At 33.2% G+C, this 24,641-nt stretch overlaps 1 long non-coding RNA gene across 1 annotated transcript; it reads left to right on the top strand.

Annotated features, from left to right (window-relative positions):
• The first annotated feature begins 300 nt into the window (after positions 1 to 300).
• On the top strand, positions 301 to 24,384 carry LOC139510578 (uncharacterized). The gene is made up of 3 exons (XR_011661918.1): positions 301 to 404; positions 4,808 to 4,940; positions 24,253 to 24,384. It is a non-coding gene; the product is annotated as an uncharacterized lncRNA (long non-coding RNA).
• The last annotated feature ends 257 nt before the right edge of the window (positions 24,385 to 24,641 follow it).

Genomic DNA, 24,641 nt, shown 5'->3' with positions numbered 1-24,641 from the left:
GATTTCTAATGGAATAGATTTTCGGCGGGAATAACATTCTGCAATTCTGTGAACACGCAATTCATATAAATCAGGAATGTTATTGACAAACCAAACCGTAAACACTTAATATTTCCCGTTTAGCCTAATATGGCAACAACGCCTTGATCACCTGCACAAAAACATTTTCATGTTTTGTTTTATAAATGTTAGATATTTTTTTATTTTATTCTAAACATATTTTGACTAAAGAACTGTTATGCCCTTATATTAAAAAAAAACAAACTTTAATTTGAACTAATACTGTCTACTTTCAGATGATAGTGACTGCATAAATCCATCATCAATAAATCTTAGAGATAATCAGTTTAGTGCATCGACCGAATATGATTCTTATACTGCACAAGAAGGCAATCGGAATGGAGGTACATGTAAAAAGATATAGAAACAAACCCATTTTAAAGTTGTTATAGACACATTTATGCCTTATCTAAAGCTATTTTTAATTACTTTCATTTTGTCAAGTTTTTCACTTTTCATGACATACATTGTGGTATATATTTTTATTATCAATATCAAAACATAACACATAACCTGTGTTTAAAGAGGTTATTTCTGTTACGTGCATCGGTATATATTTATGCATTGAATATTAGTTTCAACGTCAGTAATTAAATAATAAGATTTGATAACACTATGCATAGTAGCAAAGCAACCCAATATCAAATGAAGAAACCAAATTTAAATAACAATTACATGAATTAGTTTGATGCTTAGCATGGTTATCTGTTGTCATAAACATCATACATTCATAATTATATCAGACAAAATAAGTAAATTTGTCTTGCGAAATCGTTGTAAATGAATAAAGTAACTTTTAATTTTTAATGGAGAATTCTTTTAACGTTAAACGAGATCCAATTCAAAGATGTTTACTAGACTCTCTTTGTGATTAATGTTAAATAAATCTGGTTAACTTTCTAAGCACTGTATCATTATGGGGAGATAATAAAATTCGGTTTTCCTATATAGTCTTTTTCAAAGCAGTTCAAACGCTTTGAGCAGGTAATTTTTCAATAAAGCATTTAACGCAAGTTTGAATTTTTTCTGGAATAAAGTGGTGGTTAGGGTGTTCTGTATACGCACTAACACAAAACAAAACGAGACGTGTAAGTATAAATTACAAACTTATTTAGTCCTCAACCATAAAGGAATTTTCAAACAATTGTCAAACTCTTAAACGGCATGGTTTAGAATTAACGTATTTACGAACATATTTATTTATACTCTAGATGGAAATAAGGCCACAACGAACTGCATCCCCTTCATGTTCTGGGCTTGACCGCAGGCTTTCAATTCTACTGTTTACCTTTCTTCTTTGGGTGATTCTTTGTCCCCTGGTTTGTTTTCCTGATGGTATGCAATATGAAGCCGTGTTAGGTGTGTGGTGCTATTGCATTTTCAGCACATGACCTTACCATCTAAATCTGCGTTGTCTGATTTCTGCTTTTGTGTAGGCTTTAGCATTATATTCCTTGATAAGGCGCTTGTTACTGATCTTATTTGACTAGAAAATTGATTTGTCTAAGTCATCGAATAAAGCTACGTTTAAAGGTGACTTACTGAAACACGACAAGTTTTTGAGCAGTAGGACGGATTTTACATTAATTTTGAAGAGTTGCATTTTTGTCCTTAAAATGTACTTCAATCCCCGTTATCTTTACTTATGATGCTTATATAAATTACATTGGTTGTCTTCGCATTTACATTCAGGTCATTTTGCTTTGCATAGTTGTTTAGTATATTGGTATTTTCTTTGAGGTGTTCCCTTAAGTTTTGATAATATGTCTTTGTCATCAGGTCTTCTAGCTGATTAAACATGGTCTACTGGATACACCTTCTCTTGTCTGGAGTAGTATGCCTTTGTGTGTTGTCAGTGAACAAAATAAACATGATGGGTGACACAACATATCTATGTCTAACATTAGATTTAACTTCAAATGAGCTATCAAGGATGCCTATTCATTCAAAGTTGTTGTAGGTTTTTATGAGCATCACTTAGTATTTGTTATGGAATTTCAAATGATTTTTCGATTCTCCAAAGAGTTTTTTATGTAGACTGTCGAAGACTTTTTGCATTCAATAAAATTAATGAAAAGTGGTGTGTTCCATTCTTTGCATTGCTCAGTGATGATTCTGAGTGTAAAATTTGATCAATACACCCTCTCTTTCTAAAACCTTCGTGTTTTTCTCTTAGGTTTTTTATCCACGGTTTCGTCGAATCTCTTTAGAAGAATATTGCAGAATACTTTACTTGGTACAGAAAGTAATTTAATTTCTCTCGAGTTGTCACATTTGCGTTGATAACCTTGCTTCGGTAAATTGAAAATGAGGTCTTTGCTCCAGTCTGATGGTATGTCATCGTCTTTCCAGATGACAAGGAAAATATTGTAAAGTGCTTCAGATGATGTATCTAAGACTGCCTTTAACATCTTCTCTGTGTGGATGGAATCAATGCCTTGTACATTGCCTGTTTATAATAATTTGATGGCATTCATTACTTCTTCTATAGTTGATGGTTCTGTGTTGATGTGTAAATTATCTTCTGATGATTCAGTGTTAGTTAAGACATCATGCTCAGTGCATGTTGATACTCTTTGAAATGTTGGATCTACTTTTCCGTTTTTCTGTTCTGTTTTCAATGAAATGTCGTTTTTGTCGTTTACATACATGTGCATTTTACATTTCAAAAACTTTCACAAAGTTGTGTAGTGATTTTGTATACTGTACTCAATTCTCCAAGAATTGCTGGATATTATAATTCTTTAGCTAGGTCCTCCAGGTATTGTGTTTTATTTTTCATTCTGGAACTTCTTTTAATTTCCTTGCCTTTTGTTATGTATGTTGCTATTGGATTTGTCTTGTGACCAACTGAGTTTTTTTGCAGTTTTTACATAAATATCGTTGATGCTATCCCACTTGTCTTTTGAACTGCCTTCGCCATCATCAGAGTTGTCTAGCGCATTAAACCGATGTTTTAATTCTAATCGAAATGCTTTCTAAACATTTGGTGACTTCAGCCTGGCTGTGTCTATTCTCTTTTTGTTGTGATTTTCAGTTGGTGCTTTTCTAAGTTTTACTTTGATGGTCACTGTCAGTAGGTAGTAATCAATGTTTACGTCTGCACCCCTGAGTACTCGTACGTCTCTTAATGATCTACGCTAATTGTTGTTCACCAAAATGTGGTCAATCTGGTTTACTGTTTTTCAATCCAGTGATTTCCATGTAACCTTATGGACGTTTTTATGTGAAAAGATGGTCCCTCCCATCGCCAATTTGTTACAAAGACACAGATCGATAGTAGAATAACCATTCTCATTTTCATCATGCAACAATACCTGCCCATGACATGTTCAGTATCAGTGTTGTCTGATCCTACGTTTGCATTTATAAATGGAGATCTCATCTTAAGCATCATTTGTGGTTGTGGAACACTGTATGATAGAAAGCAAACAATAATCTGAATACATTCTTGCTGTTTCAATTCTTTCATTGATTGGATTACATTTTAATAGTGTTTCTGCCTTTTCTTTTTATTCAATTATATTGATACATCATTTATATGACTGTCGTTGTGTCCAAAGTGTAGGATAATGTTTCCACTATTTGTTCTAGTCTTTCCTGAGCCAGACCAACGGCATTTGCTTACCCGAAGAATATCAAACCAGTAGTGTTGCATTTTCTTGATGTTTCATACATGGTTCGAACATGGTTCGAACATTCCAGGCTCCTATATGTATTGTGCTTTATGCCCTTGAAGACTTATATTCATTTTCCTAATTTTCACAATAGGACTTCCACTCGAAGAAGTCATTCCCACTGTATTTTGAGTCCCTTGTTTTACATATAACAGAGGGTTTTCTGATTTCATATGTTCTGGTTTCTGCATCTGTTTTACAGGATGGGAGGGTTAACCGTTAGCCTAACACTCCAACCTGAAGGGCCTGGAAATTTGTGGTCAAGTTTTCCAGGGCGGCTATCATGAGTTAATGAATTAATTCTTTCCACGTTTTTTTACCGTAGCTTCTTGAAGAGTTGCCCTACCGGGCTTCGACTCATCCAACGGACTTTTTATTCATAGCTGGGACAAGGTTGACGAGTGCTTGTGCATGTCCACACACCGCATCTCTACTACCCTTGCTGCTCCGAGATCTCCTGCAGTTTAGCCTGATGTACTAGATAGATATAGGAAGATGTGGTGTGAGTGCCAATGAGACAACTCTCCATCCAAATAACAATTTAAAAATTAAACCATTATAGGTTAAAGTACGGCCTTCAACACGGAGCCTTGGCTCACACCGAACAACAAGCTATAAAGGGCCCCAAAATTACTAGTGTAAAACCATTCAAACGGGAAAACCAACGGTCTAATATACTAGACTCCATTTACGTGAGGTAGGCACTGCAGGAGTCAGTCTTGGAAGTGTAAAAGCTATGCAATTGCGAAAAAAAACTTACACACTTTGTTTTCTTTTCACACCGCAAGTATGCTAGTTCGCAGTAGTTAACAAATCATAGACTTCCTACTACTCTTAACGCATATCACTTCCCTGTGGCATAAACCACCAGTACACTGTGGAATAAACACACAGAATTTATTATTTCCCATTCTCTACTGTAGAAGTTGAATGACGTGGTCAACGACGAAAATCAACACATAAATTAAAAATAAATTTTGTTGGAACGAACCATTTGAGCGTTGAGCCCCAAATCATATTTTGAAAATATAAATTGTAAGTTTTATGTTTTACATAACCATAATTTACAGTTGGATGGGTGGCATCAAGCGTTAATCAATTCCAGTACCTTAAAATTGACCTTGAAGGTGTATGGCAGATTACCAGGATAGTGTTTAGTGAGATAGAATATATAAGGTGGACATGGTATACACGGACTTTAAGGTATATATGTTTAACATCTTTGTCGGTAGTTTTCCATCTATGATAAACAATGATTTCCGGATTTCAACTAGGACTCTCAAGATTCCAGAAAAGAGCTTCGGATGCAAGAAATTATTAAACGTGTTGTTTTTAATTTTTCACTTGGTTGATACCTCTGCTGGTGGACTATCAGTCCACGAGGATATCATCAGCTCAGTAGTCAGTATTTCGGTACTGACATGATTTAACAAACTTTTCTAAAATTGTCCGTTTATAAATTTATAAATTATTAAGAAACTAAGGTTTCCACTCCCTCAGGCAAAGTTGGCTTTAGATGAATTTGGCTATCTATTTTAGACATTTTTGACATATAGCTCTTGAACGGTTTCTGAACTTATACATCTTCGGATTTCATATGTTTGGCTTTGAGCGTTCCTGTTGAAGGTAAATCCAGAAAAACGCTTAGGACGCAAGAAATTATTAAACGTGTTTTCATTTTTGTTTTACATCACTGGGTCGATACCTCTGCTGGTGGACTATCAGTCTCCGAGGGTATCATCAGCTCAGTAGTCAGTATTTCGGTACTTACTTAATTATTAAGAAACTAAGGTTTCCACTCCCTCAGGCAAAGTTGGCTTTAGATGAATTTGGCTATCTATTTTAGATATTTTTGACATACAGCTCTTCAACGGTTTCGGTACTTATACAGTGGAGATCACTTCTAACCTCTCATTAGAACGGTCAGAATAATCTGTCATAGAACTGTTCTAACCTGTCATAGAACAGTTCTACCTAGAACAGTTCTACCCTAGAACTGTTCTAAGTAGAACTGTCAGAATCACTTCTAGGTAGAACTGACTAAATCATTTCAAGGTAGATCTGTCAGGATCAGTTCTAGGTAGAACTGTCAGGATCAGTTCTAGGGTAGAACTGTCTAAAACTGTTCTAGGTAGAACTGTTCAAATCAGTTCTAACAGTAGAACTGTCAGGAGAACTGACTAAATCAGTCAGGACTGTAGAACAGTTCTAAATGACGTCACTGCAGTAAGGGCACTTTAGAATTTAGAAGAAAAACATCACTTCCAATTACTTTGCTATATAATAGCAGATTTTCTATATTTTTTACTGATCAAATTTCTGAGATTTTCTATATTTTTTACTGATCAAATTTTCTCAGATTTTCTATATTTTTTACTGATCAAACGTTACATGTATAAATATCGAAGTGGATAGAAGGTTATCCAACTCATCGGAGAAATATTTTTATAAGATTGCATATGAAACATCATTGTTTACGTTTCTTCGTTCCCCGTTTTTAACAGTCTCTTTCAAAATATAACTCTGCATTTAATTCATGGAATTTTAATCGTAATTTACCTTGTTTGCCTTGGATTTACATTCATGATTTAAGATTCTGTTTTGACAAATGTTCGAACGAAAATTGTACAGTGGATGAATTATGGGATATTAATGAAAAAAAGTGTTGTTTAACGAAAAAAAGACTATATGCATTTGCACTATCTCGTCAATTTAGCCAGACTTATCCATAATGATTATAAATGATATCTGGGAGTCTGGAACGTCAGAAAAATATACTCGATCTGAACATGAATGAAAAATTTGCCCCTGGACCTTAGGCTACAAACAAAATCATGCATTTTGCTTTTCCTTCTTCAAATTATATTAGCAGTATACTATTCCAAGAAGAGAACTTCCCATACATGTACTTTTTGTTTTAAAATAAAGTATATGCATCAGTCATGTGAGTGTTGGATGATGCCGTTAAATAGTTTTGTTTAAAAAAGAAACCCATCACAAACTGCTTACTTAAAAAGTCACTTTAGTGACGGTTCATTATTAAGGATACAGAGAGGAAATAATAGCGCGCTACATTTTTATGCCCAACCTACGATAGTAAAGGGGCATTATGTTTTCTGGTCTGTGCGTCCTTCCGTCTGTGCGTCTGTTCGTCCGTCCGTCCCATTTCAGGTTAAAGTTTTTGGTCAAGGTAGTTTTTGAAGAAGCTAAAGTCCAATCAACTTGAAACTTAGTACACATGTTCCTTATGATATGATCTTTCTTATTTTCAAACAAAATAAATCTTTTGACCCCATTTTCATGGTCCACTGAACATAGAAATTAAAAGTGTGAGTTTCGGGTTAAACTTTTTGGTCAAGGTAGTTTTCAATGAAGTTAAAGTCCAATCAACTTGAAACTTAGTACACATGTTCCCTTTTGGTTGATCTTTTTACTTTTAAGGCCAAATTAGATTTTTTACCCAATTTCACGGTCCATTGAACATGGAAAATGATAATGCGAGTGGGGCATCCGTGTACTTTGGACACATTCTTGTTAGATACATTGTATGGTATAAATACACCTTATCTCTATTTGTCCGCCATTACTGGATATCACACAGGTTCCAGTAAAATTTTGACGTCATAAAACAAAATATCTGACGCCACAATGGAAAAGTGATTGTTGTATGCTTCAAAAGTTCAAGCGGCCGGGTCAGTTGGGATTAGCGATAAGGTGTATTGTATTCCAAAGTTGGTGTCATTTTTATTATCCGTCCTGACATAGAAATATTATTGGTTTACAATGAGGCCATATGTATACATGTACATGATATATATTTACATGAGAAAGTGTAAATATGTTCAGTTTTGGTTAATGCGTTCAAATAATTTTGTTAAAACGACTCAGTCTAATATATCGAAACTACTGAAATTTGTTTACAATTCAATATTTTGAATAAAAAGAGGACTTGCTGGTGCTCTTAATTGATGTGGATTTTTCTTTGTAGCCAATGTGTTCCAATATTGCTGTCATTTGAATTATACAATCCCTCGTGATATGTAACTATAAGTGATTTACTATGCGGCTATATCACGGTGGGTATGGTTGTCCTGCGAGAGAACGTTCTGTGCTGGTGATTCGGTCCTGACGGGTGCTGGTGATCAATGAAAAAATGTAAACAAAGACAAAAATGATGATTTTTGACGTTTTCACTCATAAAAAATGGAAGAAAACAGTTGAGATTTTTCAATTTTGTTTCTTATGGGTTCATACGTAAACTATTAAAAAGTTGACCCTCTAAACTGTTTCAGTAAGCGTAACACAAAAATGCTCATTCTCAGAAAATCTCGAACTGAAACAATAAAACAAAAATGCTCATAGAGTCCGCTTTCTATACCGCAAATCACACGACAAAACTATTTTGTGAAAAAACATTGCAATTTATTAAAATTTAGCATTTTTTTCAATTTATGCATGTCCTGATACTGTGCTGGTGGGTCCTGTCATTGTGCTGGTGGGTCCTGATACGGTGCTGGTGATTTTGGATAAGAAGTTGGTCATATTTGAAACAAATGTTACAAAATCAATAAAATTGGGCAGAAAATTGTTGTCAATAGGATCTATGACTCCTATTTTAGCTCTTGTGCATCCATTTGGCTGTTTAATATGTGTTTTCAAATGATCGTAACTTGTATTACATAATTACATAAAAGGGCAACATATTTCGTCCAATATCAGATAACAATATATAGTATCTAAAATAAGAATAGTTTTATTAAGATATTAAATGCCCCTTACATTGATGCTTCAACAATGATCAAAGCCCATGCCGCATAGACATGTTTGTTAGCGCTCCGCATACCCCTCCCCACTTCCACCCAACCAATCCTCCTCATTTCCTCCTTCATTGTTACAGTGGTGTACCAACACAACAATTTATCACATAAAATAATAACACAAAGACACACATTATTGAACAACGAATGCTCGCAGGTACTGAAAGCTAGTTCAAAACCGCATTTTCAACTAAAAGATAAACCATGTTCTCATATACAAAAATCCCAATCGTGTGGATTAAAAAAGTCTCAAAACTTAAGTTCACATTTTAATGTTTGATGAAGCAGAACTTTAAAAGTGTGCAGTGAATCTTGACGTGCTCACAACAGTTATTGTCATAATTATGTTTACATAAGACTTATAAAGGAATTAAGAAGGTACCAAGAAATATTTTGCTGTTCAATTTAATTATCATGAATGGAAGGAAATAGTTCGGAAGTTTACATAGGACAAAATGAAATTGTTAGTATTTTTTCGCCAAAGACTTAAACGCTTCTTTGCATTATATAGTACAGCTCTTCTATAAAAGCATGCAAAAAAAAACTTTGATTGACTTGCTTGCTATGTTTGCTTGGATGTTTTCAAACAATAGGTACATACTGGGATTTGATTGGACAAATACAAACTGACAGGAATTGAAGTTAATGTTAATTGTCCAAACAAATTCTAGTATATAGTAAACAGACTACTTACCTGTCGTTTACAAACATCCAAACAATCATAGCAAGCAATTTAATCAATGGTTTGCTTTGCATATATATTTATAGAAGAGCTGTAAATTCTAAAAAAAAAATCTTGTTGTCGTAGATGGTGAAATCCTCAACAAAATCTCAATACCTTTGTTGGAACGAATAAAGGTTTTAAATCAAATTTTCCTGGACTTTTTAGCTTCCACCCTGACGAGGCATGTTAGCTGTCCGTATGCTGTTGCACGGAAACTTTCACATTTCCATCTTCTTTTCTGAAATATTTTACCCAGCTCATACTTGACAGGATTGTTATCCTAGTAAAAGTTGTAACCAATGAAATGAACACAAGTTAAAATTTCCACAATACTTTATAATTCATTTTATGTGTCAATTTGTTCGAAAAAAGCCGAAAAGAAGAGTTTTTATACGCCCGTCAAAATTTTGACGAGACGTATTATGGTATACAAATGTCCGGTGTCCGTCCGTCTGTCCATCCGTCTGTCCGTCCGTCCGTCCGTCCGTCCGTCCGTCTGTCCGTCTGTCCCACCGTCCGTCTGTCCGTCTGTCCGGCGTAAGCATGTCGCACCGTAACTTGAGAACGACTCATCCAAATTTCATGAAACTTAACATAGTTGTTTCTTATGATGGTCAAATGATCTGTATACTTTATGGTGAAAATAAGATTAAAACTTTTTGAGTTACGGCACTTTGTAACTAAAACAGGGGTGTGTTTTTTTCACATGTCGCACCGTATCTCAAAAACGATTCTTGATTATGGCTTAAAATTTTAAACACTTCTTAGTTATATTAATCTTAATATCTGTATACTTTTTGGTGATGATTCAAAATTTTATTTTTGAGTTATTGAGTATTTTGTAAAAAAAAGGAGAGGGTTTTTTTACATGTCGCACCATATCTCAAAAACGATTTATGATAATGGCTTAAAACCTTACACACTACGTCTTTGTTATATTAATCTAAAGATCTGTATACTTTTTGGTGATGATTCAAAATTTCATTTTTGAGTTATTGAGTATTTTGTAAAAAAGGGGGAGTTTTTTTTTTACATGTTGTGCCGTATCTCAAAAACGATTTATGATTATTGCTTAAAACTTTACACACTTCTTTGTTATATTAATCTAAAGATCTGTATACTTTTTGGTGATGATTTAAAACTTTATTTTGGAGTTATTGAGTATTTTGTTAAACAGGGGAGGGTTTTTTTTACATGTCGCGCCGTATCTCAAAAATAATTTATGATTATTGCTTAAAACTTTACACACTTCTTTGTTATATTAATCTAAAGATCGGTATACTGTTTGGTTTTGATTCAAAATTTTATTTTATAGATATTTAGTTTTTTGTAAAAAAAAAAACAGGGTTGGGGGTTTCACATGTCCCGCCGTGTCTCAAAAACAATATATGGTTATTGCTTAAAACTTTCTCAGAAACTATTTATGATTATTGCATAAAATTTCCACACAAGACGTCGGGCGTATCATGCGCTCATGGCGCAGCTGTTTATTTTTAATGTCATGATTATCTGTCTCTTTCTAGATCTATGCTTAGCATTTATTTCAGATGACATGGACTCCTCACCCTGGTGACCCTGCTGCCTTTTATAAATTTATCCGTATACATATATTGATAGATAAACAAAAAGCTGCAACTGGTATTTTTGTATTTAAAATGATTCGTTGTAACGAGAATATTTGTGGTGAATGGAAACTGTGAGGGTCAAAATCTTCAATTGCTTATAAATTTTGCTGGACCCAGTTTCGTTGTCTGATCTGAATTTTCTGAACTGTGGAAGGTAGATAGACATATTGATTTTTTTTACTCGGTAAGTTTCGCCCTAATTGCTTGAACTTTTGCAATATTAAAGCCGATTTCAATGAGTGTGGAGACAAAAGGAATATCTTTGGTTATCTTGCTTGCTGAACAGAAAAGTCATTGTTAGGTTATGTAAACTACCCTACTCCAAGAGTAGACTAGTCCGACAAATGACACATCTTTCTGTCTGTAGGACAAGGCTACTTCGAAAGGAGGGTAGAATACCTTACCTAACAATGACTTCACGGTTTAGCTAAAATATCTTAGTAAGGAGTCAAATTCGTTATTACCTTGAACTTTACAGTTCATCGGTGTAAATACAAATTTTCATAGTAAACAAGTAAACAGACAGAGAATGTTCATGTAATATTGTCTCTGATTTTAAATGCATTAAAAATGTATTTTCCTAAATTGGTTAGCTGTTTGATATTCTTTAAACTTAAAAGTTCAATAAATTTAAACACACTTGGTCTAGACCAGTAGTATTTCTTTATAAATTTTACTCTAAGTTCCTTATATTTCGGACACACTAAGATGAAATGGAATTCGTCTTCAATACACTGACGGCAAATTGTACATATACGACGTGACAACTCAATGTTTTGGTATCGTCCAGTTTCCACTGCCAAAGAATGAGAAGAAAGTCTTATTTTTGAAAGAGCTCTTCGGTACACAATAGGAATATATTTTGTCAAATAAAACTGTAAATCGAAACTGTTTATAATGTATTTATAGATACGGCACTTGTTACTGTTATCAAGTAGCGAATACATCTCTTGTTTTTTAAAATCTAAAAGTCGTTGTTTAATAAGAGGGAAGTCAATCTCAAATACGAGGTCTGATTGTTTAATCCACATATCTCCAAGTCCAATGTTGTTTAGTTCATCTCTGATTAACTTTGCCCAATTTACAAATTTTGAACTTTTTCTGTCAATATCGATACACATTTCTTTGTATACGGAGCTTAAAATACAGTTATTTGTTGACATAATTTTGAACCAATATTTAAAAATTTGTAGTTTCCTTTTAACGATCATTGGAAGTCTTCCTAGTTCCATGTATATCATTGCAGAATTTGTAGACTGTTTAACACCAAGTTGTCTTTTACAAAAATGCAAATGGACTTTTTCGACATCATCACCTTTATAAAATCCCCAGACTTCGCATGCATAAGAAATTACACTACCTACGTACACATCAAATAGAGACAGAATAGTTTGAGTATTTAAATGGTAATTCCTTAACGTAGATAACATGGCAAACATTGATTTTCGACCTTGTTCTGCCAACTTCTTCTGTGTAAATAGAAATTTTCCATTGAATTTTAAATTAAATCCTAAGTAACAGAAGTCATTGACCGTCTCTAAACTCTCATTATTATAGAACCATCTCTCATCATCCTTAAAACACCTCCGTTTCGAAACACAACTACCTTAGTTTTGTCAATGTTAACTGTTAACTCGTTTTTCACGGTATATAGTTTTAAAGAATCCAGCATTGACTGCAGACCTTGAATGGTTTCCGAAAATAGCACCATATCATCAGCATACATTAGAAGAAAAAGACTTAAATCTCGCATCTCAAGCGGAATACATCCATCGATTAAAAAGGACATTTCACAGTCATTCACATATAAAGAGAAGAATATCGGCGACAAAACCTCGCCTTGTGGTAAACCGATTTGACATTCGAAGAATTCAGAGTACGAACCGTTGAAACGAACACAAGACTTTGTTACTTCGTACATAGAGCGCACAACTGTCAATAACTTCCCACGGATTCCTACACGTGAAAGCTTCATCCAGAGTTTTGTACGATTAATACTATCAAACGCTCTCTTGTAGTCAACAAAACAGCAGTACAGTCGTTTCTTGTCAGATAATGTCCTATTTATAAGAGAATGCAATACGAAAATTGCATCTGCCGTGCCATGACTTTGTCTAAATCCAAATTGTGCGTCGCTGATAATGTCGTTTTCACATGCCCACTTTAGTAGTCTTTGGTTTAAAACAGCTGTAAACAATTTGGCTTAATTGCTCAAGAGGCTTATTCCTCTGTCATTACTACAGAGATAGTGTGTTTGACACACAAAACTCAAAAGCTTAGTGATATTACCAATATTAAAATAAAAGTGTATTTTAGTTGGGTATTATTTTCATTTACTCATTTTCAATTATAATGAAGGCACATTTGATTTTTATTCATTAAAATATTTAAATATAGAAAAGTAGGACACGTTGTTTACTTCCTCCCCCGTAATTCTTTATCAAAAATATTTATTCATTTTGGAGTTTTGAAATGAAAAAGCTGAGAAATCTTAGTTATCTCGTCTTCATTCTCTGACAAATTCTAGTCTGCCCTTTCATAAAATAGTGATTTTTTTTTAGTGTTCTATCGAACTTTCGAAAAAAAATACCTGATAACCGTTCAGACAAAAAAGATATGTTGAAAAAATCTTACAGATACAGCAAGTGAATCTTAATAGCTATAAGATACATTTTTCTTTTAAAATACAACTTTTAAATCTTACGGGAAACTATTCCAAGCTTAAAACTTTCACTGTAACCTCGCTATAACTTACCCCCCCCCCCAAAAAAAAAACACAAAACAAACCCAAACAAACAAACCCGCAATACTTTTGTCATTCTTATAGTCAGCACTCAATGAGAGACATTGGTGAAGATTATCCCCACTTAATTCCAGGTGGCGCTGTTGTAGATCAGGTCCAACAATTAACATCTGTGTGACTGTATGATAAGAAAGCCAGCATGCATTCATTGCCACATATGCTGCACAAATATGTGTATGCTGATAAGTCTTATTTAAAATAAATTCTTTTGTACTTTTTTTTTTTTTATCTTATTCACTATTTAGTATATAAATGACAAATGTGTCAAATTTTAAATACATTCTCTCAATGACTTACTATACTTTACTTAGTCCCTGATTGCCTGAATTAAAAAAAACCGTCAGGAGTGCATGTGTAACATATCATGCAGTGGAAGAAAGATGAGAGAGTTTTTTTTAACATACTTACAATTAAAGATATAAATTAAATGAATGTATTTTTTTCTTTATTAATTTAAAAAAAAATGGAATGTTAAAGTGTTACGTTAGATACATGTAAATATTTGTGAATATTTAATAATAATCAAATTGTTTACACAAATATATGATTAGTATGATTTTTTTATTTGTGTTATTCTTTAACAAATGTATTTTAAGCTGCTAAAGACATATGACTCAAACGCTCAGAAAGTCCTTTGTTCTATATTTTTGCTCTCCATTTTTATGCAAAACCTTTTACATTTTTCTTTTATGGGTTATTGTTGAAGGTCGTACGATGACGTATGGTTGTTAACACATACTTCCTTTGGTTTCTTATGGAAATTTGTCCATTGACAACAAACATACCACATCATCTACTTTATATAAGTATTGTATAAATTACAACGTATTTTGGTGATCTTGCAAAATGATCTTAATCCCAAAAATCGTAACCATATTTTCTTAACTTAAAAGGGGGCAAGAAGGGTTTCATTAACAGGCCAATAAATAAGATTACATTAATTTAAAAAATGGGGGTATTTTTTCTCTCATAATAACAGTAAACAGATTCACAACAATGTCAATTTCAAGAAAGCAGACAACAGTTAATAAGTCAATAACAGTACAGCATCAATGATCTTGAATATATGCCACTTTAACTAAAATATAAGGACACAGAACCAGGACATATGAGCACAGAACCAGGACCGTTTTTCTTATCACCAGCACAGCGACAGGACAATTCCGTTTAACGAACTTGCACGACTTTTGCAATATAATATTGTTGTAATATACTTTGCATGGTACGTATGACGCATCAGAGAAAAATTAAGCAACAAAACAGTCGTTTTATTGCCGTTCTGATATAATGTAAACAAACCCACCAGCACAGAATCAGGACCCACCAGCACCTGACAGGACCAAATCACCAGCACAGAACGTTCTCTCGCAGGACAACCATACCCACCGTGTATATATATATATATATTAAGATTTACATAATAAAGTGTAAATGTGGTCAGTTTTGGTTGATGCTGTCACATATGGTCAGTTTTGGTTGATGCTGTCAAATATGGTCAGTTTTGGTTGATGCAGACAAATAATTTTTTTTATATGAGTCAGTCTGAGATATTAAAACTACAGAAATTAGTATACGATTCAAAATTTTGATTAAAAAGAGGACATGCTGGCACTTAAAACTGATGCGAGCATTTTGTTTTCCAATATTGTTTTCCTTTATATCATGTATATTAAACAATACATCCTGATATATGAATATAAGTGATTTACTTTGCGGCTATAAAGATTTACATCATGTATATAATAAAGTGCAAATATGGTCAGTTTTGGTTGATGCGGACAAATAATTTTGTTATACCAGTCAGTCTGAGGTATGAAAACTACTGATATTTGTTAAGGATGCAATATTTTGAATAAAAAGAGGACATGCTGGCACTCTCAATTGATGCAAACGTTCCAATATTTCTATCATTTGTTTTATCATGATTATACAATCCATCTTTCTACATAAAATTATTACAGATTTACTATGCGACTTTTAGAGTTACATAAAAAAGAGCAAATATGGTCAGTTTTGGTTGATGCAATCAAATATGGTCAGTTTTGGTTGATGTTGTCAAATATGGTCAGTTTTGATTGATGCAGACAAATAAGTTTGTTACATGAGTCAGTCTGAGGTATGAAAACTACTGATAATTGTTCCTGATGCGATATTTTGAATAAAAATAGGAAATGCTGGCACTCTTAATTGATGCGAAAAAATGTGTGGTCATTGATTTCCAATATTGCAGTTATTTATATACTACAGTCCCTCTTGAACTAAAACTATAACTGAATTACTGTGCAGCTATATAGATTTATATAAAAAAAAAAAAGCAAATATGGTAAGTTTTGGTTGATGCCGTCAAAAGACTTTATTACACGACTCAGTCTGAAGTATGAAAACTACTGATATTTGTTTAGGCCACACCAATTTAATTTCTTGTTCTACGGATTTTTGGACTCCAAAATTTGGGGCGAGCGAGCGATTTGAAAATTTTAATAAAAAAATATTTAATTTGCAAATTTTGGAGGCGAAGCTTGAAAAGTAGAGGCGAGCGATTATAATTTTTTTTGTAAACATAAAATAGTAGGTTTTGACAATATTAAAACTTTATTTATCACTTGTACTTTGACATTTCTTTAATTTCTGAAGTATTGTTTCCCTATTCACCAAGAAATAATTAAATCTGGTCTATGTATGACAATGAGACAATTCTCCATCCAAGTCATATTCAGTTTCAACTTTGGGGGCAACCATTAATGCTATAAATTTATCCCTTTTACATGTTTTATGAGGGATCAATATAAGTTATAATACACAAATGTATATTTGTTTGTACAAAAGGGCTCATATTTTCTCAAAGAACTATATATCTATCTGGTATTAAATGGTTAAAACATGTCCAAGAATTTTTGTAATATTCCTGGACTTTTATACCATGTTAACACATTTACTTTAACAGTTTAATAATTATTCAAAATAAGTGGACCCCTCTTTTAGAAAAAGTTGTTTAAAATATGATGTAACTCTCCTCTTTTTTAGTACAAAATTCTAAGTTTTCAAAAGTTTTGTATATAAGAACTAAACAAATCCTTGGTCATGTTGGTATTTCTATTTTCTTTTCTACGTCAGTAAAATGACCCCTTGTCTGAGGGTGGGTTGTTCTCAACCTGATAATAGCAAACACAGGTCAAAGTACGGCCTTTTACACAGGGCTTTGATACAGACCAAACTAAAAAGGACCCCAAAGTTATTAGCGTACACAATTCGAACAGGAAAACCAACGATCTAACTTATAGATCTGAACGGGAAAATACCAATGAACAACATCAACAAACGATGCTGAACGACAGGCCCCTGAATCAATCAGGACAGGTGCATAAACATGCAGCGGCTATGAATAGTTTTGTTTCGCCAGCATACAATATAATTGCAGTTGAAGGCAAATCCTTCAGAAGTTCTTTGTACTTTATTCTAACAACGAACATTTGTTGATAGGGAATATACGTAAGGGGGAAAGAAACCATTGTTTTGTTCTTAAAAGGTATTTCCGCTGTTCTAAATTTATATCGGAGCACTCCCGCTTTGGATAAATAGGTTTCATGCTAAAACAAATATTCTCACAGATATTTACACAGTGTGATGGGGTGCTTTTATGTTTAAAATCGTTATACACAGGTTAGACTGTGATTTTAAAAACAGATGTTGATTTCTTTTTAGAATATTTACCAAAAAAAAAAAAAAACGGTGCGGGAAATGGACATGATTATATTTCCGAATGCGGGAAGCGGGAATATAAAAAAAATAAAAAAAATCTGTTTTGAAAAAAAATAGGTGCGGGCGGGTCCGTCGAACAAGGAATCAAATTGGTGTGGCCTTATGATTCAATATTTTGAATAAAAAGAGGACTTGCTCATTGGCGGATCCAGGGAGGGGGTGGGTTCCAGGGGTTCGACCCCCCCTTTTTTGTGGACGATCAATGCATTTGAATGGGAGCATATAGTTGGAACCCCCCTTTACTCTGGGTTGGGACCCCCCACCCTGTTTAAAATGTCTGGATCTGCCCCTGCATGCTGGCACTATAAATTGATGCGAACAAAATTGTTTTCCAATATTGATGTAACTTGTATTTTACAGTCCCTCTTGACCTTAAAATATAACTGAAGTACTGTGCAGCTAAATAGATTTGCAGAAAGAAAGAGTAAATAATGTCAGTTGAGATTGATGCGGTCAAAAGATTTTTGTTAAACAGGTCCGTCCGAGGTATGAACACTACTCGTAAACAGATATCACATTTGTGGATTGGGAAACAAGTTACATTTGGTTTATGAGTTCAGATAATTTTGTTATGTGATAACGAGCCATCCTGACTCCCGGAATGACAAATGTCAAACAATTCAAATAATAATGCCCCCTATAATACTAACGGCCTAATTTATGTTCAACAAATGAAAGAAAAACAAATAATTTGAATATTATGTAACACATCAACAAAAGAAAATCACTGAATTACAGGCTCCTGACTTGGAACAGGCACATACATGCAGAATATGGCGGGGTTCAACATGTTCCCTTGCCCGGCGATTAAAAATCTGAAATAAAACCGGCAAAATAGCAATACTCTTTAGAATATTAATCGCTCTTTTGCCGAAGCTTTTGTATTTAGACAAAGAGTTCTTAAAACTTATAAATCAATTTTAGCCGTAGAATTTATAAATCAATTTTAGCCGTCAAATTTATAAATCAATTAATTCTAGCCGTATAATTTATAAATCAATTAATTCTAGCCGTAGAATTTATAAATCAATTAATTCTAGCCGTAGAATTTGTAATCAATTCTAACCGTAGAACTGTTCTAGAAGTAGAACTGAGATTTGGTCAGTTCTAGGTAGAACTGTCCAAATCAGTTCTAGGTAGAACTGACCAAATCAGTTCTAGGTTAGAACTGTTCTAACTAGAACTGACTAAAAGGTGTCAGGCTGACAGTTCTACGTACTGTCCTAGAACAGTTCTCCTGACAGATTCTGACAGATTTAATGAGAGGTTAGAAGTGATCTCCACTGTACATCTTCGGATTTCATATGTTTGGCTTTGAACGTTCCTGATGAAGGTAAATCAAGAGAAGCACATTGGACGCAAAAAATTATTTTACGTGTTGTTTTCAATTTTTTACATCACTAGGTCGATACCTCTACTGGTGGACTATCAATCCCCGAGGGCTTCATCAGCTCAGTAGTCAGTATTTCGGTATTTAACAAACTTTTCTAAAATCGTCCGTTTATAAATTTATAAATTATGAAGAAACTAATGTTTCAAATCCCTCAGGCAATGTTGACTTTAGATGAATTTGGCTATCTATTTCAGATATTTTTGACTATAGCTCTTCAACGGTTTCTATACATCTTCGGATTTCATATGTTTGGCTTTTAGCGTTCCTGATGAAGGTAAATCCAGAAAAGCGCTTCGGACGCATGAAATTATTAAACGTGTTGTTATCAATTTTTTTCCAAATAGTCCGGGTACTAAGAAAAATGTTATCTATAATTAACTTTTATGAACATAACAATATATTTATTTAATTATTAAACATTTTATCTAATTTCATGAATTCATTACTAGTTAAATATAAGTGTTGTCAACGATTAACTGGTTAACCGGTTATCCGTCGGAAGGACCGAATACCGAATACTGAAAACGTTAACCGTTTAACCGGACTTTTTTCAATCTTAACAGATTTGATATAAATGTGTTATAAAATCATTAAAAAAATTTGTTCTATTTAAAATTATCATTGTGGTAATTAATTTGACAGATCAATTTTACAGTATATTGTTTGACGGATCAATTAGACGCGCGTCTGGCGTATATAGAAAATTTAGTCCAGGGGCCGGTTTCACGAAGCTATCCTAAGACATGTCATAAGACAGATCTTAGGACATGTCTTATGATCCTCTTATGACTATCCTAGGACATATCTCAGACCTCGTCTCGAAGCTGTCTTAGGATCATCTTAGCTAAGACATCCTAAACCTGTCGCTAGTTCTTTAAATTTTCAAATATAAATATGATCTACGGAAAAAAAATCATGTAAATGTAGTATGTCTTACCATAAATTATTCTAAACGTATTGATTAATATAATGACATAATTTGCAAAATAAATATAAAAAAATTAAAGTAATTTATATATAAATTATCTTTAAACAATACATCAATATAAATATGAAATTTTCAATGCAAAATTAAGAAAAAAGAATATAAAATTATGACATTGTTTTGGTACAAGTGAGTTGAATTCAATTTCGACTTTATTGGTTATAAAAGGTTGAGATAAAATCGTGCAATTTTTATATCAATACATCGAATTTTCATTGTTGACAAATCCTGATAATCCGTCAATGTATATATGTTTTAAGCAGGAACAGGAGAATAAATAATTAGATAATAATAAGATATTTTTTTTCAAAATTAATATAAAAAATGAGTGTCATTTATATAAATAAACGTATAACTATCCTAAGACCATCATAAGACACCTCTCGCGTTGTCCTAACTTTATGACCAACTTTAAGAGGTGTCCTAATTTAGGACCGCTTTGTGAAACCCAGTTAGGACTAAGATATGTCGTAAGACCATCCTAAGACATGTCTTAGTCCTAAGACAGCTTCGTGAAACTGGGCCCTGGTATCTATGATGAGTTTATTTACAGTATATTGTTTGACAGATCAATTTTACAGTATATTGATTGCTGTTAGTCATCTAAAAATATTAAATCAATCAAAACTGTGACAACTTGTCTATCATCTCGGGGCGAGATCATAAGTAAACATTATTTGTATACATGTTTTAATCATTTACTGTAACTTTAAATCAGTAATCCAAATAAATTTTACGATTAACTTCATTATTTTAGTTTTGTTTTGATATTGAGAAGACCTACATCTGACTGTGCAACCTCCATCGTGCATGGCTTTGTCATACTATTTACGAAATACCAAATTAACAACCAATTAACATACTAAATCATTTCAAATTGAAACACCCGACGTCATATTTTGAGACATCAATAGAAAATGAAAGAATCATCGGTTTTAGACATTTTAAATTCGGTGAAATCAAGAGGGTTTTTAATTTTCAATCTGAAGTTATGATAAACGCCATATTAAATATATCGTGTATTGGATTATTAGAAGTCGATAAATCCTCACAGCCAAACCTTATAATACTAATTTTACCAAAGTACAAACTTCAATTCATCGTATTATAAAAGCGGACATGTGTAGGGTACTAAAAATAAGGCCTTCAAACAACGAGTTAAACTACCGGTTAACCGGTTAATCGGTTGAACGATTATCCGAGTAACCGGTTAGGCAAAACTATACGATTTGACAACACTATTAAATATACAAAGTATAATGTAAATAAACTCATAATAGATACCAGGATTAAATTGAGTATTTACGCAAGACGCGCGTTTCGTCTTCAAAAGACTCATCAGTAACGCTCGAATCCTAAAAAGTTAAAAAGACCAAATAAACTACAAAGTTGAAGAGCATTGAGGACCAAAATTTCTAAAAGTTTTGCCAAATACAGCTAATATAAGTTAATCTATTCCTGAGGTTGAAAGGCCTCAGTATTTCCAAAATTCCAAATTTTTGTAAACAATTAATTTATATATATGACCATATCAATGATAATTCATGTCAGCGCAGAAGTGCTGACTACTGGGCTGGTGATACTCTCGGGGAATTAAAACTCCACCAGCAATGGCATCGACCCAGTGGTTGTAAATAAACTCATCACAGATACCAGGATTAAATTTAGTATTTCCGCTCGACGCGTGTTTCTTCTACAAAAGACTCATCAGTAGACATTATACCACAATAAAATTGAAATACATGTTAGTAAGTAGACATTTTATTAAGTATAATGTCTTAATTTAGTTTGCTGTTTAAAATGTTGAAAGTTATCTTCAAATATGGAAAAAATAACTCCTTCGTGCAAAGCTCTGGTTCTTGCCCGGCTTTGATCATACTTTTGCCCTTTTTGGTTTTATCATCACTCCAATGTTTTAATAAAGTATGGATGTATAAATATGTAGACATCGAACATCACTGAATAGACATTTATTGTCGAAATGCGGATCTGGTGCAGTACAATTTGTACCTTTAACCTTATTAGCTTAAATAAAATGTGTAATTATGGTTGTACGTGAGTTGAAAGTGTATTAGAGACAAAGTACATGCTGACTCGCTGAAGCATCTCATACGAATCACTGCTGTCTAGCTTTGTTGTTCATATAACACTTTCTTAATCTGAAACTCCACAAAAATAGCTTGAAGTGGTAAAATCAATATAAATTCGAGCCCCACGACTTATTTCTGTTCTTATGACGGCTGTTTATCTGCATTGCAGCGCTCAATAATATGGCAAATATTTGCTATTCTGAAAATTAAACGCACTATCAATTTTGACTTAAAACACGAAGAATAGAAATAAAAAGCTGTGGTTTTAGTGTCAACTTTTTTTTATGAAAACTCGTCATCAAAATCACAATGTGTAAAAAAGCAAGATTATTGGAATTAAAAATACGGTCGTCAACACGGGGCCTTGGCTCACACTGACCAGTAAACTATAAAGGAACCCAGAATTACAAGGTTTAAAACCATTCAAACATGGAAATCAAGGTCTAATTTATATTAAAAAAACGAGAAAAGAGAAATAATAATGAACCACATCAACAAACGATAATTACTGAACAACAGGCTCCTGACTTGGGACAGATGCAAACAAAAGCAGCGGGATTTAACAATTTACCAGACAAAAGCTTAACTAGTATAAAAGATTGAGTACTTAGGTAATTTGTATCGCGGCCAAATTGTCTTATCATGGCTACAGCCATTTACATATGATTATATATTATTGCTGATATATTAAAGTCATATGAAACGAGTGACTGATGATTTTTTTTTATCCAATTCTTAAACAAATGCATGAATGTATCATACACTTAGTCTTTTGTGTACGAATTTATCATTTTTTATGCAAACATATCGTATAATCGTCATTTTGTTCTCTCTTTGTCTGTTATGAGATGAAAATATGGCCGCTCATTATTTGTCGAGTTTTGAAGCCGTAATTTACCGATTGTCACCTTATAGTAAACAATCAACAAATAAGCATGGATATTGAGCACGTGTATAACATGTACACTCAGATAATAGTTTATTTTAGTGACAGATCATGCATATTGCGATCACTGGATTTTTACGAGACTGGTCACGCTAAGGTCACTTTGCATACGGAAAATATGTCGGTACATTGCTTCCTGGAAGCAAGCATTTAAAAAAAGTAAACTTCTTTTAATTGTGGACAAATTAAAGAATTTTTTTCAGAAAAAAGTATATGTACATAAGTTTGATAATGAAAACTATCAATTTCGTCAAAAAAAAACCATATGCATCATTTTTTTCAATTTGAGGTTTCAAATGACTTTAAATAAGCAATAAAGTCAGATTTGAAAACAAATAAATATACAAGAAGAGATTGTTCTTTATTCATCAGCTTATAGGAAAACAACTTAAAAGTTGCATATTCAGAGAAAATAATTTTATCTCACCTATTCATTCAGTTATCAGTCCAGATCTTTTCGTAAATATTGAAAAAAAATACTATTCTTCCGTAGAATATCACAACAATTTTGTCAAATCGGCCAAAGGAAGTTCCAAATGACGCGTTAGTTTAAAATCCAAGACGGAAAAAGACTTGATAACCAGCAAATTTGATATAATTTGTTTTCCCTACAAGGGAGGTTAATCTATTGAAAGGACGGAGTCGTTTGGTGCAAATTCTAGAGATATTATGGATTTAACCATATTCCTAACCGCTTATATTATTTTGGATATTGCAGGCTATTTTTGTGTTTATTTCGATAAATTATCAAACAACAGAGCAACATTCTCTTTTTCTTCACGGTGATTTTTTCAAATGATGATTAGACATTTTATAGGTTGCATTTCTGTAAATATTGACAATGCAATTTCCCATAGGAACTCCTTTTACCGTAAAACTGTACCACTTTTACCATGAAGCTTTGAAAAAAATCTTATCCTAGAATTGAAAGTTCATATGCACTACATTTTTTAAAGGTCAAAATATAGGGCTGTGCGGCATATTTTCAACGTTTATATGCCCTGAACTTCTTAGACTTTTAATTTTCTTAGCTACCCCAGAGACATATAATACAATATTATTATATGTCTCTGGCTACCCCTACCTCGAATGAAGGGTTACCATTGATTTCAATTTAAACATTATGCACATGTATATTTATTGGTAACATTCCCAGGTTATGTCTCTGTGAAATGGAACACAGGGAGCATAACTGGGAACCAGTATGTAAACAAAATTAATTTTCTATGAATATTCTAGATCTCCCCAAAAAAGGAGTGTTTAGAGAACAGCTGTATTTACAAAGTGCAACCTTTAGAGATTTAATGTATTTGTAATTATCATTTATGTATTCATTTATTTTATGTACTGTATTCATTTAAAATGCATTGTAGGGTTTTGTACAGTGAAAACAATTTTGAATGGATTCCGTACAACTCCCATCTGTCTAGCGATATGTTTGGTGAACAGTTTGAAAGGGCTGGGTCAGACACAAACATTACTTTTGATCCTCCGATTGAGGTAAGCAGATAAGATAAGGTGCCACATAAAGGCAACAGTAGTATACCGTTGTTCGAAACTCATAAATAGATTGAGAAAAAAAAACCAAATCCGGGTTATAAACTAAAACTGAGGAAAACGCATTATATATACGAGAATAACGACACAACAGAAACACAACATTAAAATGTAACACACACAGAAACGAACTATAATATAAAAATGGCCATTTTCCTGACTTGGTACAGGACATTTTAAGAGTAAAATGGTGGGTTGAACCTGG

This window comes from Mytilus edulis, chromosome 2, assembly GCF_963676685.1.
Source record: "Mytilus edulis chromosome 2, xbMytEdul2.2, whole genome shotgun sequence".
In the NCBI taxonomy this organism is placed as follows: domain Eukaryota; kingdom Metazoa; phylum Mollusca; class Bivalvia; order Mytilida; family Mytilidae; genus Mytilus; species Mytilus edulis.
This window is presented reverse-complemented; position numbering and strand designations above follow the sequence as displayed.